The 14,875-nt window shown below is 36.9% G+C and overlaps 1 long non-coding RNA gene across 1 annotated transcript; it reads left to right on the top strand.

The window, feature by feature from the left end:
• The first annotated feature begins 111 nt into the window (after nucleotides 1-111).
• LOC141410748 (uncharacterized) lies at nucleotides 112-12,887 on the top strand. Its single transcript, XR_012435536.1, has 2 exons — nucleotides 112-395; nucleotides 12,768-12,887. It is a non-coding gene; the product is annotated as an uncharacterized lncRNA (long non-coding RNA).
• The last annotated feature ends 1,988 nt before the right edge of the window (nucleotides 12,888-14,875 follow it).

Here is a 14,875-nt window from a genome sequence, read left to right on the forward strand (position 1 = left end):
ACACCTGCAGAGCTTGACAACGTCCACCCACTGCGCCTGCGCAGACAGCCTGCTCCGCGGTGGGCAGGAGACACAGGGAGGCTCAGGGCTCGGCTGCGCTTGCGCAGCGGGCAAGGCGGTCAGTTCCTTTGTTATTTTTGAAACGTCTGGCTGGGAAACTGCTGTGGAAACTCCTGCTAGAGCGATCTGCCCACTACCACCCACATCGTAGTGAGCGGACCTCGCCATGGCGCTGCAGCTCATTTGGAAGCAAGGAATCACACTCTGCGGGAAGCCGAGATCCTGGCCGATTTCTTCTGCAGTCCTCCTGCAGGACACAGCGGGAAGACCTGGGCTCCAGCGGCCTCGTGGGCCTGAGGCCCGGCCTGGGCGACCAGGAGGCCCTGCCCCCCCAGGTACCGGCCCTGTGGAGGAACCTGGAAATGGGATGCGAGTCCTCCTGAAGGACAACTGTGCTGCTCTGGTGGGAGGAGCGGCCCGCATGCTGCTGATGCCTGGCTCACAGGGCTCCCCCTTCTCCTGGGTTGTTTAAATCCCGGCCCCACTCCGCACCCCCAGCTATGTCCTTAGGTTTGGCGGGAACTGCTGGGGAAGCCCAGTGAGATCTTTTGGGACTCATATTGCTCCGAAGCTCATCTGAATCATGCACAGCATGCAGTAGTGCACAGTGATCACTGCCTAGCTCTTCTGTGAGTCCTCGTTCAGGTGCTGCCAGGAGATCGGGGCTCTGGCTGCCTCCTGGACCCAAGGCTCTAACACCTGCGGAGCTTGACAACCTGAGAGTGCAGACTTCCACCAACTGTGCCTGCACAAATAGTCCATTCCGAAGTGGGTGGGGAGACACAGGGAAGCTCAGGATTCCCCTGCACTGTGCACAGGGTCATGAGAGACCTGAGGCCCTGGCCGCCCATGTACTGGCTCCCAAGAGGAACCTAGGAGAGGGTTGCTGGCTAGTCCTCACTACTGACATGCTGCTCAGGTGGGAGGAAAGGCCTGCATGTTGATGATGTCTGGCTGGCAGGGCCTCCCCTTCTCCTGAGCTGTTCTTTAGAGTGCACACCCCCTCCCCCAGTCTTAGGCCTAGAGTGCCTGGTGGGGTCAAGCATGGATTTTTACCCAGAATGACCCCACACAAGCTATGGGTGTTGCTGTGCCCGACCAGGTCCCCTGCACCTTCTAATGGAGACTGAAAAGATGAGGAATTAGATGGTCAAGCTTGCCTGGGGAGTGGGAACAGTCAGTCAGTTGCTAATTCAAACAAGCACCCTGATTTGATCTCCTCTGACCCCATGCTCTCAATTTAGATGGATTGTAAAGAAGTGAAATTTGGCAGTGGTAGCTGCACTTTCAGCAGATACACAAACATGTGTTTAGACATTTATAGCTTTATCATTTCTTTTACTTTAAGCATTTGGTATTAACAGCATTTTATATCAGCATGGACCATATACATCTGAAACCTTTTACTTAACTGCAGAAATACTGACTTACCTTGCTCATCACTGTTGATCCTGAGCTCATAAAATATCTGAATAATATGGTGGAACAACTGAAAGGTATTTAATCACTACAAACAGTGAGTTGTCCATGTCTTCTAGATTCCACATTTTTAAGCATCTCAAGTGGTCATTTTTCAGCTTTTTATGTAGCAGTGAAAAACTACCATCTAAAATACACTGATTTTCAAGGGCCCAAGGAAGCAAAGATGCAGAAATTGAAAGAGAGCTCACCTTCCCCCCCAGTACATTTTAAGTGGACAGAATAGTTTGATTTTGGGGAATCTTATATGTCTTAACAAAACAGTCTCATATCATTTCTTTTTGAAATAGCTTTTGCAGTTATTATGTCCAAATGAAAGAAGTTTGAATTTTTACACAATCGTGATGATATCCATTATCTGTTTGAGAAAATACACATTGTATATTCTTTGTCTCATTCTGTCTATTGTTATTATGATAAATTAATTTTCTGTAACGTGTCAATTTTCATAATAGTAAGATCAAAGAAAATAAAATTGGATTCAACTAAGGAAGCAAATTAAGAACAATTTACTAAACAGAACACCCAGTAGAGTTTTATTTTTCAACTATTTCCATTTGATTTTTAAAAAACTAGTCCCTTTGATTCATATCTAGCCAAATTTTGTTGTTCAGGAAATTGCTGTTTCACCTTTTGGATCAATGCTTGTTCATCTATTTTTTTCCTTCTAGAATTCCTATTCGTTCCTCATGATCGTCTCTGCTCAGGAGTCTCATGTGTCATTTGTTGTAGCTTGCTTCTCCCCATTTAGTCTTCTATAATTCCATATAGTGTTGCAAGTGTCCATCGTTTTCCTTTTTGAATGGTGGAATTCAGAAACCATTGTCTTTCGGGATTCTGAAGATTTTTCAATCATTACTTTATTATTTAAATTATACTTTTCATTGCATTTATGTAACCATCCGTCTTAAAAGGGCCTTCTGTTGATGCTGTCTGACCTTTGTTAGCATGACAGGATTTTTTTTATTGTAGTGTGGGGTTGAACAGTGAAGGCTAGTGTTCTACCACTTGAGCCTTGGCCCGGCCTTTTTGTGTGTACTTTTTTTTGAGACAATGTCTGGCTAACTTTGCCCAGGCTGGACTTGAGCTCAGTACTGTGCTCTCAGGAACATGGGATTGCCATGTACACCATCATGCCCTGCTGACTTTTCTCTTTTAAGCGGTATTCTTTAGTGGTTCCCTACCCTTCATATCTACAAAAGTTGAATCCCTCGATACTTGAGCAGGTCAAGTCCCAAGACTGAAAGGCAAAGGAAATTTATTCTCCAGTACAGGCCTTCTCATCTGAGTGCTGTTGACATTTTGGCCTGGATATTATTGCAGGGTGCTTTCCTCTGCATGATAAGATGTTTAGCAACATCCTTGCCTCTACCCTCTAGATGTGTGTAAGCACACCTAGCTTTCACCATCAACAATGTCTCTGTACATTGCCAAATGGGTGCTGGGGGCAAAATTCCACTTGATTGAAAACTTGTGCTCTGATAGGTGAGTACTGGCAGAAGAGCAAGATGACAGCTTTGCTGGGGATGGTGATAGACTTCTGCTTTTAAGTGTAAGCAGGAAACACATAGATAAGAGCAGCCCACCTCTCTCAAAGTACTTTAAAAAATGGAGGTCAGTGCTAAATCATGTATAATCATTCAGAATCAGATCATCTGCCCGAGGTCCTCTAGGACACTATGGATTTTTGTCATCATTTTAATAAACTTCTCATTGCTATCTTTGTTAAAAAAAGAGAAATTGCCCTTCCTTATAGGCAAATTATTCCATTTTTTGAATCCCATTTCCTTTATTCTTTTTAGAGGACTTATCTTATTATTTTTTCTTATATTTTTCCATGTATGTGGTGGTTTGAATTGTTCCCGTTGGTTTCATCACTTTCCAGTTTTAATCACTGTAAAAACTTGCTCTGAATATGCTGTCCCAATTTCAAGATTAATTCATTCCTCATTCTGAGACTCTTTTCTTTATAACCTCTGCCTAGGTTATCTCTGAAATATTCATAGCTTCACTAACAACTTTTGTGTAGTCAACCCACACTTCTAACCTAAGTCTCATTCCAGACCTGTATATCAAACAGCTGTATCTGGATATGGTTGTCCTTAAGATATTTTCTACTCAGCATACTAAAAGCTAAATTTCAGATGATTTCCCAAATTGATTCTCTTTCAATGAAGAACTCAAAATCCCAACCAGAAAGATAAGTCAGAATCTTTAGAGCTACTCCTCACTGTCATTGCTAACATGGTAAAACTTGATAATGATAACCGGGAAATGTCTTGGCATCATCTGTATTGATCCTATAAGCTTTCATTCCTTTTTTGCTCAAATTATTAATGAACTAACCAAGGTACATAGATTCCCTTTCTATATTCTCCAGTCCCTTTCTGCATGGTAGTGATCATGATACTTTTGAAATTCATGTCCAATTCATCATGTTCTGCTTCAAACACAGTAGTGATTTAATTCATTCTCCCATTCTTTGTACTTGAATTGGCCTGCTTCAACCATCTGGTCACACATTGTTCCCTTCAGAGTATGTAAAACCTGTACTTTCTTCTTTGTCCTTTTGCATACTTAATGATGTTAATCCTTAGGACTAAAACCAATACCTTCATCACCCCTGTTAATGAGTCACATTTTCCTATTATGTGTTTATTATCCCATTTGTTTTGGTGCTCATAAGATTAATGCCCATCTCCTATGCTCTTAAGGTTTCATTTGAGTGAAAGCACACATGTTGGCTGTTCTGTCCTCAACACCCAGTATTACATCTGCTAGTAATGAAAATTCAAAAATAGAAGCTACATTATTGATTGGAAAAATTTCCTTACATCTGTGAGGCAGTCCACAATACCTGTGATTGAAATTTCCTAAAGATAATAAGTGGGACCTTACAAAGTTGCTTTGCAATAAAGGGAACCACAAAAGGTGTCTTGCTGTGTGTTGCTGATTGACTGTACCTGTGTTTCTTTAGACAACTGGTGGTAGTTATCTAAAATCTTGAAAATAGATCATTGAAAGATGGCAGTTTGATATGGAGTGTGACAAGACTATAAAAGGTGTAAAATGTAAATTATTGTTACTTTGATATATTTTTTCAAAATTTACTTCCATTGCCATGAGTAGTAATTGTACCAAGCTAATTTCATGAAAGTATAGCATGTTCCTTAGGTATATTTTTAAAGATATCCTCAAGGAAGTTTCCTGGATTCATGGTAGTATATTATTGATTCATATAGGTATATGATGGTATGTGCAAAACTACACGACATATATATTGTAAATGGACAATTTTCAATTATTCAAAGTTAGTTTTAACTGTAGAGGATGGTTCTAGATCCTGCTCTGACAAGACATATTGTACTTCATTTTTTTTATTCATTTATTCATATGTGCGTACATTGTTTGGGCCATTTCTCCCTCTGTCCCCCACCCCCTCCCTCTTTCCCCCACCCCCTGGCTTTCAGGCAGAATCCGTTCTGCTCTTTTCTCTAATTTTGTTGAAGATAGACATAAGCAATGATAAGAAAGACACAGCATTGTTGCTAGTTGAAGTCAGGATAGCTATACAGAGAGATTCCTAGCATTGTTTCCATGTACAAGAGTGTTACAACCAGAGCTGATTCATCTCTACCTGACCTCTTCACTACTTCCCTGTCACCTTCCCAAATTGACCTCTGTCATTTTAAGGTTACTGTGTTAGCTTCTCTGCAGTGGGGACATGAAACAGTTTTTCATGTTAGATTTCTTGTGATTTACATTTATATTTTCTAATACCATTATATGCTTACTCTATTTTAAATGGTTTTCTCCATATGGAAATAAACCTGAATTTTTAAAAAATAAAATCTAATAGTGTTTTTCTCTACTGTAATAAATATGCACTGTGGAAAATAAATTAGTGTTTAGAGACCAGGCTAAACTAAATTTTAGATAGTAGACTACAATGTGTCCCTTGAAAGAGACAGGAAGGTTAATTTACATTTTGACAAATGATATATTTTCTTATCCCCAATTAGGTTCTTTTGATCTGTTGATTTATATAGTCCAAATTTGGTTGTACCTGAAAAACAGGAAGAGTTGCAACCACACTTGATTTCCAAGTCTGAGGAACTTTGTCTTCATTCATTTATTACCATAATCCACAAGGTGAATAACATGGTGGCCTACAAAATTCCTGTCAATGAATGAAGGCGAGATAAAAATAATGTAGCTGTAATTCTCAAATTTTGTTTTCCTGGAACCAAGTCCAGTATAGCTGATACATTTTATTTCATTGGGTAGTTTGCAGATGGGTTTAGCTAACATTGTACTTTGAATGTGTATAGTGGTTCCATTTTTGGGAAACATGTTTGACTTACCACAGAGTTAACCTAATGAGTTAACTGCACATTTTTCAAGAGAAACCAGCAGATTTTGTCAGCATTATAATTTAAATTCCATCAAGGGTGGTGGTTGTAGATGGAAAATATTTGCTACAAGCTAGATACATAATGATTTTTTCAAGTATCTAGACTTAGAAAATAGAGATATTTAAATATGATATATAGCAAAAGAAGTCTTAGTATTTGGAATCTTTACTGAGATTCAGAAAGTAGAGAAATATTGCTTTATTGGGTCCTTTTGTCATGTTTCATTATGTAGGTCCCATTTTGAAAAACTACTTATTATTAGATCGTAATTAATATAACAAACACATGATGCAATGGATATTTATACTGCTCCATTCCTAAAATGAAGGGATGTTAAATTTTTTTAATGTTTTCTAAAATCAACCTTTAAGTGATAATGATGAAATAAAGTGTATCTTTTAAATGTCTTAAAAGATTTTGATATTAGTGTGGTATTAATACAGTTAAGTCATAGAATAGATTCAGTACAGCAAATCATATTGTTTCATTATGCTGTTTTCATCTAATAAAATATGTTATGCTTAATTATAAGGGAATAATAGTCATTTTTAATTACTCCAATTTAACAAATGTTATACTGTAAGTTTATACTCACCCTTATTGCCCACTGAGTTTTTCTTACATTTTTAAACATCATCGTTACTCATTCACCTTCATTACCACCCTTATCAGCTATATTATTTCCATTAGTTCTTACCAAACTTTCCAAGGTCAATTTAAAACTTCTAAACACAGTTCTAATCTCCATTTTACATCATACCTTATTTTGTAATTATATCCCTTAATACTTATATTGATATAAGTCCATTCTAAGATCTTCATGCATATTAACTCATTTTTTTTCTTTTATTGGTCATATGTGCATACAAGGCTTGGGTCATTTCTCCCCCCTGCCCCCACCCCCTCCCTTACCACCCACTCTGCCCCCTCCCTTAACTCATTTAAACTTTACTATAATTTAGTGTACATAGCCGGTACCCAGTCATACAAAAATCACGTATTTAGCATTTATTAATGTACAGAATACTGTGTGCAGACTGCCAGGAATAATTAAACAAGTTCTTGGCTTTTCTGAAGCTTGAGACCTTATAAGAGAAAGGAAAGTTTATGTCAAAGAACCAGGAAATAACCAGATGGGTTCATTTAGGTATGTATTTCTCTCCCTTCATTATTTTGGGATGAATCATTATTTTGATCCTACTGTGTGGTTATTACGAATAAAGGGTTATGTCTTATGGCTGATTTTTTTTTCAAAATCTTAGTGCTGGACAAACAGATTTCATTATTTAATGATGAGTAGATTGTATGCCATAATAAAAGCCTCTTCCCTAAAGAGTAGTTAAGGAAGAGAGAAGCTTCCTGAGACCCAGTGGTTCAGAAAGCGATATCAACAAGTGTGTTTTTCTAATAAGAAAACTAATCATGCATTAACAAAACTTTTGTTGTATTGGGTATAGTCAAAAAATGCCTAGGATTCATACAACATCAAGTATAGTGCTAAAAATGGATACTATTGAGATTAAAACATCCATTCGACTAGATGGTCAAGTGGCTCAAGTTGGTTGAGATCTTGGGACTCTGAGTTCATTTCATACACTAGTACTGCCAAAATAAAAAAATAAAGCATTCATTCGAATTCTTTGACTGTTCATAGCCTGTATCAGTTGAATTGTCAGGTGAAAAGGAAAGCAGATATAGAGCTCCATTAAAAATATAGATATAAAAATTCTTGTCCTCTTTGTAGGAGATATGTCTGACATTTTTTATGGAGAGAAAAGAATTCCAAGAAGTATAGACTGCCTCTTTGCTAATCAGTAGGAATAATTAAATAAGACTCTTCCTTTTCTAAAAAGAACATGAGGAACACCATTTTACATATTACTAATCATAACTAAATGTCAGTCATGTATGCCTTTCATCTTTCACATTAAAACTACATGGCTAAAATGGTACCACTTTTGTGATCCATAAATTAATGTGCATAAATTAATGCTCTGGGATTTCAATGTTAGACTAAACAGTAAGAGCTGTCACAAATTCTGTTGCCTACAACTCATTTTGTAGTACCAGTTCTACATTAGCTGCACCAGCTTGTTATAAAACAGAAAAAACCGGCTATGGAAAGATTTAATGTGGATTAATTAATGCCATCAAGAATTAAATAAAAACCTAAAGTTCTGAGGCCAAGTGCAACTACCAGTTTCTATGACAAATTTGTGACCTTCATTATCTTTAAGGAATAAATGGACATGAGATGTTTTTCAACTTGATGATTTCTAGAAGAGTAACATAGAAAAGATTTGTTTGCAGTCTAATAATTTAAGATGGAAGACTAAGCATTGTGTAAAATTGCAATTTTTAAGGTTTAACATAATTATTTCATTTCAATATTGTTAACAGATTTAAATTCTTGAAATTTTATCATTTTAATGTAACTGTTGCTTCTTGTGAAGTTTCTGAGGAGCCAGTCATGATATTTTTACCCCTTAAAAATAAGCATTTGGGAGTAAAGAGCAAATTATAATCTAAATTGCAAAAGCCTTGGTCTAATGCTCCAAGTTGACTTGTGCCTCCTCTTTGTACCATTTGAAGCTCAGTTTAGGATCTAGACATATAATCCAACAGCAGAAAAAAATGTGAGTGACTTCCATACCATTTTAAACATTGTGCAACCATGATTCTACAAGTCTGGTCGCCTAAACTCTGACTCAGTTTTCCTTACCATATGTAGAGGAATGAAAACTTGTTCTTTTGTGCCCATCAAGGTCTGAAATAAGACTCCAGAAAGGTCTAAGGCACATCTAGTCTTCAGGATCCTTCCAGTGTCATCAGTTACTGAAATCAAACCTCCATGAGAATACTTAAGCAGAGGTATGACACTCTTCTGTGTTAGTTGGCTTTTCTGCATAGCAAACAACTCCAGAGTATCAAAATGAAGCAATTATTTTTCTTCACTCATGCAAGTCTGCAAGTCATCTAGGTTGGTTCTGTTGCATATAGCTCATTCTACCATTGCAAGGACAATGCCTAACCAGGACTTGAGACTTAGCTTCAAACTTGTACCCTGACATTTCTCCAGCATTCAAACTAAGCGAACCAAATCTTATGACTAAAACCAGCTTCGACGGAACTCATTGTCCCTCAGTATTCTCAGAGGATCAGTTCAAGGACCTAGACAAACATGTGTGATACCAACATCCATGGGCTCTTGATTCTTTAAAAGAAATAATGTAGCATTTCTATATAACCTGTACTCATCCTCCCACATACTGTAAATCATCTAGGTTGCTTGCACCTAATACAAACTGAATTTTTGTGAATAGTTGTTACGATGTCCTATTATGGGAAAAGTGGCAAGAAAAATCTGTACATATTTAGTATAGCTGCAATTTGTAAAAGCTGTTCTGATAAGACCTTTTTGAATCTGTAGGTGGAGAACTTCAGATATCAAGGGCCCACTCTATATTCTCTCATGATAATGGGGCTTAGAGCAAAATGTAAGTTTGATGGAAGTGATTTAAGGGATCATGGGTAGCAAACTTGGTGTAAATGGCCAGACAGTAAGTAGTACAGGCTTGGTTTCTTGCACCTACTTAAATCACTCATTGTAGCTTGAAAGCAATATGTCAATGAATAAACATGGTTGTGTTCCAACAACAAAAACCATATGGCCTGGATTTGGCCTGAGGGTTTAAATTGGCAACCATTAGATCACAGTTTGCTTTGGGTCATGAATATTCAAGTCCCTCCCTTTTTTAAGGCTCACTTGTTAAACTATCATTTGTTATCTCTACAGTTTCTTAAATTGAATGTCTCTCTTAATTCCATATTCTGTGCAGCTGAACTGGATATTTCTTTGAGGCAATATCTAGATACCCCATTGAGAATTTTGATGTAAAAGTATAGAAAAGGGGACGTTTTTTGGTATGCCATGCATAAAAAAAAAACCTAAGAGGTCCACAATTCTATTTTTAATTATGTTCTACCTTCATACATTCATGCTGAATAAATGTTTCTTATTAGAATGCACTAGAGTACCTTATGCTCTTTATTAAACTCTTTATTTTATATTATAAACTCAAAACTTCCTAGAATATTAAGAGAGATATCCTCCAGGATTTTATTGGCTCACCTTTGTTTCCATGTAGTTACTTAATATGTCAATTTTATCTTGAAATTACATTCATAAAATATCAGAATAGCTATAAAATCTGTGTTGTAACTTTTGTTATTTTCCTCCAGATGTCACTATTGCTATAATGTTCAAATTAAGGTGAATTTCTTTTGACTCTGAAGAATACGGTACTCAGTTTTTCATATTGAAAAAGTTAGCACTAGAATTTCTGCATACAAAAATATAAATACATCAGGGGAAAAACACTGCCTTTTTTTGCTAGGTACTTTACATAAATATTCCATGTAATTCTCTTCCAATAGTACAGAAGTAGAATTTTGGGGTCAGTGGTCCTGTGAACTGCTGTGCTCCCTGAGGTTTAGGTGTTCTCTTAATTCTGTTCTTAAATAAGGAAGCTTACCCTCTGATTTCCCAACAAGCTCATCAAAAGCATTGTTGCCCACAGTTTCTCCTTACCTTCCATATACATCTAGCAATAGAATGTCTAGAACAAATCTAGAATTAAGTAATCTTGGTTGACACAGCAGTTGTCAATCGAAGAACATAGCAGGTAACTTAGTGATACCTATGTTGTAGACAGCAAGGACCTGGGCACAGTTGGCTTTCAGTTCCATGGAAGACCAATCAACTTCACTAGTGTCAAGTGCCTTTGGATCTACATTGATGAAGCACAAACTTCCATAGACAATTATGTTTCCACGTTTACTCTGTGTGTATGTGTTTCTTTGTTCTTTATTTTCATGTGTCTAATATATCATGGTTTTATTAATTCAATTTGAGGATGGTGATTAATCTAGGAAACTCTAGGAGCCTTGTCATTAGTTGAGAGGGAATCTCATGAACCTTTGCCAGAGCTAGCCCCAAACCTAGACCAGCTGATCTAAGCCTTCAGCAGTAGTTGGAACCATGCACGTGAGACACTGTGACCAGCTATGGATTAGATTCATTATAAAATCAAGTTTCACCCCTTTCTCACTCTTCTAATTACTGGATTGCCTTTCTACTTTTCAACACAGGATGGCACAGTAAAAAATGAGATCAAATCAAATTTGATCTCAGATCTTGTAAAACTAAATTTTAAGCCCTTCTATCAAAGTATTCATTTGGACAATGATATTATTTCTAAGAAATTAAACATAAAACATTGAACATCATTGATTGTTCTTCATTGATAGGCAACCTATCTTTAGATTCTTGACTCTGAAGATGTTTATTTTTAATTAGTTTTTAGTTATTCTCTTAATTATCTAGATTTCCATGATTTAGCTATTATATCATTTCTGTTTGGATCTTCTCAATTTTGTTGTTTGTGTCTCCTAAATTTTATGAGTATTTTTTGATCAACTTGAATGATGGAAAAAAGTTGACAGACACTAGTAGGATGATGTTATCCTCTGTGGAATTTGAACTCTCCCTTTTTGTTGTTGTTGAGCTGGGTGTATGGGGGTACATCGTAGCATTTACAAAGGTTCTAACAATGTATCAAGTGTATCATACTTAAATTCACCCCTTCTACTGATCTTTTGCATTGCCCCCTCCCCTAATTGTGGGACAGTTTCAGCAGGTATCGTTTGTACGTTTATATATATGAACATTATTTGCACCATATTCATCTTCCTACCCCTTTCCCTGCCACCTCCCCCCACCCACCCTCTTATAGAACCTGTTCCGCCCTCCTAGAACTCTGCCTTTAAGTAAAAAATGGATTTCAATGCTAGGGTGTATATAAGTTAGAAGTCCTACTTTTGATATATTTATATTTAGATTTTTTTTGTTCATCACATGCTTATACAATTATTTTTACATTTTAAAATATTTCCTTCAAATACTTTATTCACTTAGTGTTTGTGCACATACTTAAAATTTGTGACTCATGCTACACTTCTCTCACTGTCATATCTCCTTTGGGCCAAAGGCCTGAAGGTTACTTTCCAGTTACAGTCAGGAGAGAGCACCAAAGGGCAGTGGAATTAGTGTTTGCTGTCAGTGTCTGGATATCCTTAACTTTGTGGGGGCAAAAAATTCTTAAAATGGAGTGATGCAGAGTTCCAGGATCAGGAGTGCAATTACTCATAGTGACAGTGACCCAGATTGGAAATCAGGGTGAACAGGGACTAGAAAGTGTTAGTCCAAAGGGAACAAATTTACAGTCTGTTAGCTATCCCAGAGATGTGAACAAGTAGAGGCCAGTCATCAAGTAGAGAGCCTTTAAGCAGTTCTGACTGCTGTTTCTGGCCTGTTGAGGGATGAAGGCCTGGCTTCTTAAAATGACAGACATGTACTATCAACCGAAGGAGTTGATGCAGACCTCCTTTCTGACAGTTGATAACATCATGCCAACAGGGGCTAAGGGTTCCAGAGTCAGCCATATGGCAGGGAGAGATTGAGGCTGGTAAGAGCACCAAATATAAACTTGCTTTCTTAGCAGAGATTTCATTATCAATTTAGATTGTTAAAAGGAAACTAGAATTAAGAAAATAATTTTGTCTGTGTAACTTTTGTCTTTGTAAATATTGGTATTACTGGCATACCATCACCTTTTCCTAACTCTTCTTCTTGGTGATTAAAGCAAAGGTTCAAGGTGCAATGAAAACAGACTGCTATGTGCTAAGCTGTATCCTTCAAATTCTTAACATTTGAACTCTAACATATCTTTTTCTCTCTTTCTCACCACCAAGGAAAAACAATAAGAAGATGGTTGTCTACAAGTCAGAAGTAGAGCTCTTACCAGAAACCAACTGCACTGACATCTTCTTTTCCCCAGAACTGTGAGAAATAAATTTCTTGTCTTAAACCCATCCAGTCTGTAGTATTTTGTTATGGTAAATAGAACTAAGAAATACACCTTCTCACTCTTATTCCCTGTAGGGATCTTTCATCAAATTTAAAGAAATAACAATGACATTTTATTGAATTCACTTGTTTTAATTTTTCCCCCATTATTTATTGTAACAACATGCACATAATGTAAAATTTAATCATCATATTATTTTAAGTTATATATTCAGTGGTAAGAACTACATTCATAATATTGCATAACCATCAGCACTTTAATCTCCATAACTTTTTTCACCTAGTAAAACATAAACTCTCTACTCATTAAACAACTCACAATTCTCCTTCCTCCAGCTCTGGAAGCTACCATTCTCTTTCTACCTAAGATTTTGACTCTTGAAGTAGCTCATATTCATGGTATTCTACAGTGTTTTGTTATGAAAATAGTTTTTCTTCACTTAGCATAATTTCCTCAAGGTTATCTATGTTGTAACATATGTCAGAATTTCTTTCCCTTAAGAGCAAGTAATATTCAGTAATATTGTCTCACATTTTGCTTATACATTCATTCATAGATGGACACCTGACATGTTTCCAAGTTTTAGCTATTGTGAATATTGCCACTATGTCATGAGTAAACAAATATATCTTTGAGACCCTCCTTACAGTTATTTTGGGAATGTACTCAGAAGTCAAATTGCCATATCATATGGCAATTCTGTTATAAATTTGTTCAGGAGCCACCATGCTTTTATCTGCAGTGGCTAGTCAGATATTGTTGGGTAAAATGTTCTGTAAATATCTGATTGATAAACTCAATTTATATGTTGTTTAAGTCCTCTCTTTTTAGCTTATTTTCTCACTGTTATATTTATTCATTATTGATGGGGGAGGGGAGTTAAGTTCCGATATTGGAGCAATGTGTACTCTTCAGTTGGTGACTTTTGCTTCAAGTATTTTAATGGTCCATTTTTAGGTGGACTGAAGTTTATACTTGTTAAATCTTCTCTAAAAGTATTGAACCTTTAAACATACAATGTCATTTTTCATCACCTTTGTCTCTCATCCTTCTTGTCTTCTTTTGGTCTAGTATAGCCACAAATTTTGTCTTAGTATAGCCACCATTACGCTCTTCTGATTACTATGTATATAGAATGTCTTTTTTTCCATGCTTTCAGTTTTCAATATTTGTGTCTTTAGATCAAAAGATTCTGCCAGTGCATTGTTGACTAGACAGGAGATAAATTGCTCATGCTTCCTACTCATCCCTGAGTCCCCACAATAATGGTTTTGAGAAGAAAGCATTATCTATTATATACACAGTAACTGTTACATGACTTTGAAGGCTTCCTTGACTTTCTAAGAAAAGCCATTCACTACAAGAGTTCTACCTGGCTCTTAATGGCTGTTGTAAAATATCATGAATAATTCTAGACATATAAGAGTTGCTTTGAAGAGCTTTTTAAAACTGCAAATTTTGTAGGTCTGGTTAATTGGAACCTGCAGGGAGGAGTGGTGGTCCTACAAATTCACCAGTTTGAATCTAATGCATATTGGGATCCTTTACCAGTGATTAGGTTCTAAAAGCACACGTCTGTAACCTCTCTGATACAGAGACAGAGAGTAGCAGAGTGGTCCTGCAATAATCGGGGAACTGGGAAACATACAGAGGTATGGGCGGCCACATTCCTCACCTTAAATAGATTCTGACAGATGCTTGATGAGAGGCCCGTGTACCCCATGAGCCTCATTGTTCTAAATACTGTCAAGCTTTCCCAGACTAGTATTGTCCCTTCAACCCTGTTATCCCTGTCTCTTACCCTGTTAAAAATCTACTCAAAGATGGACCAAAGACCTAAATATAAAACATGAAACTCTGAAAAACCTAGAAGAAATCATAGGGGAATCATCTCTAGACATTGGCACAGATAATCATTTTCTGGATAGGACATGGGGAAATAAAAAAATTGGCAATTTATTACATCAAACTAAAGTCCTGTATAGGAAACTA

The sequence above is a fragment of the Castor canadensis genome, chromosome 9 (genome assembly GCF_047511655.1).
Source record: "Castor canadensis chromosome 9, mCasCan1.hap1v2, whole genome shotgun sequence".
NCBI lineage: Eukaryota > Metazoa > Chordata > Mammalia > Rodentia > Castoridae > Castor > Castor canadensis.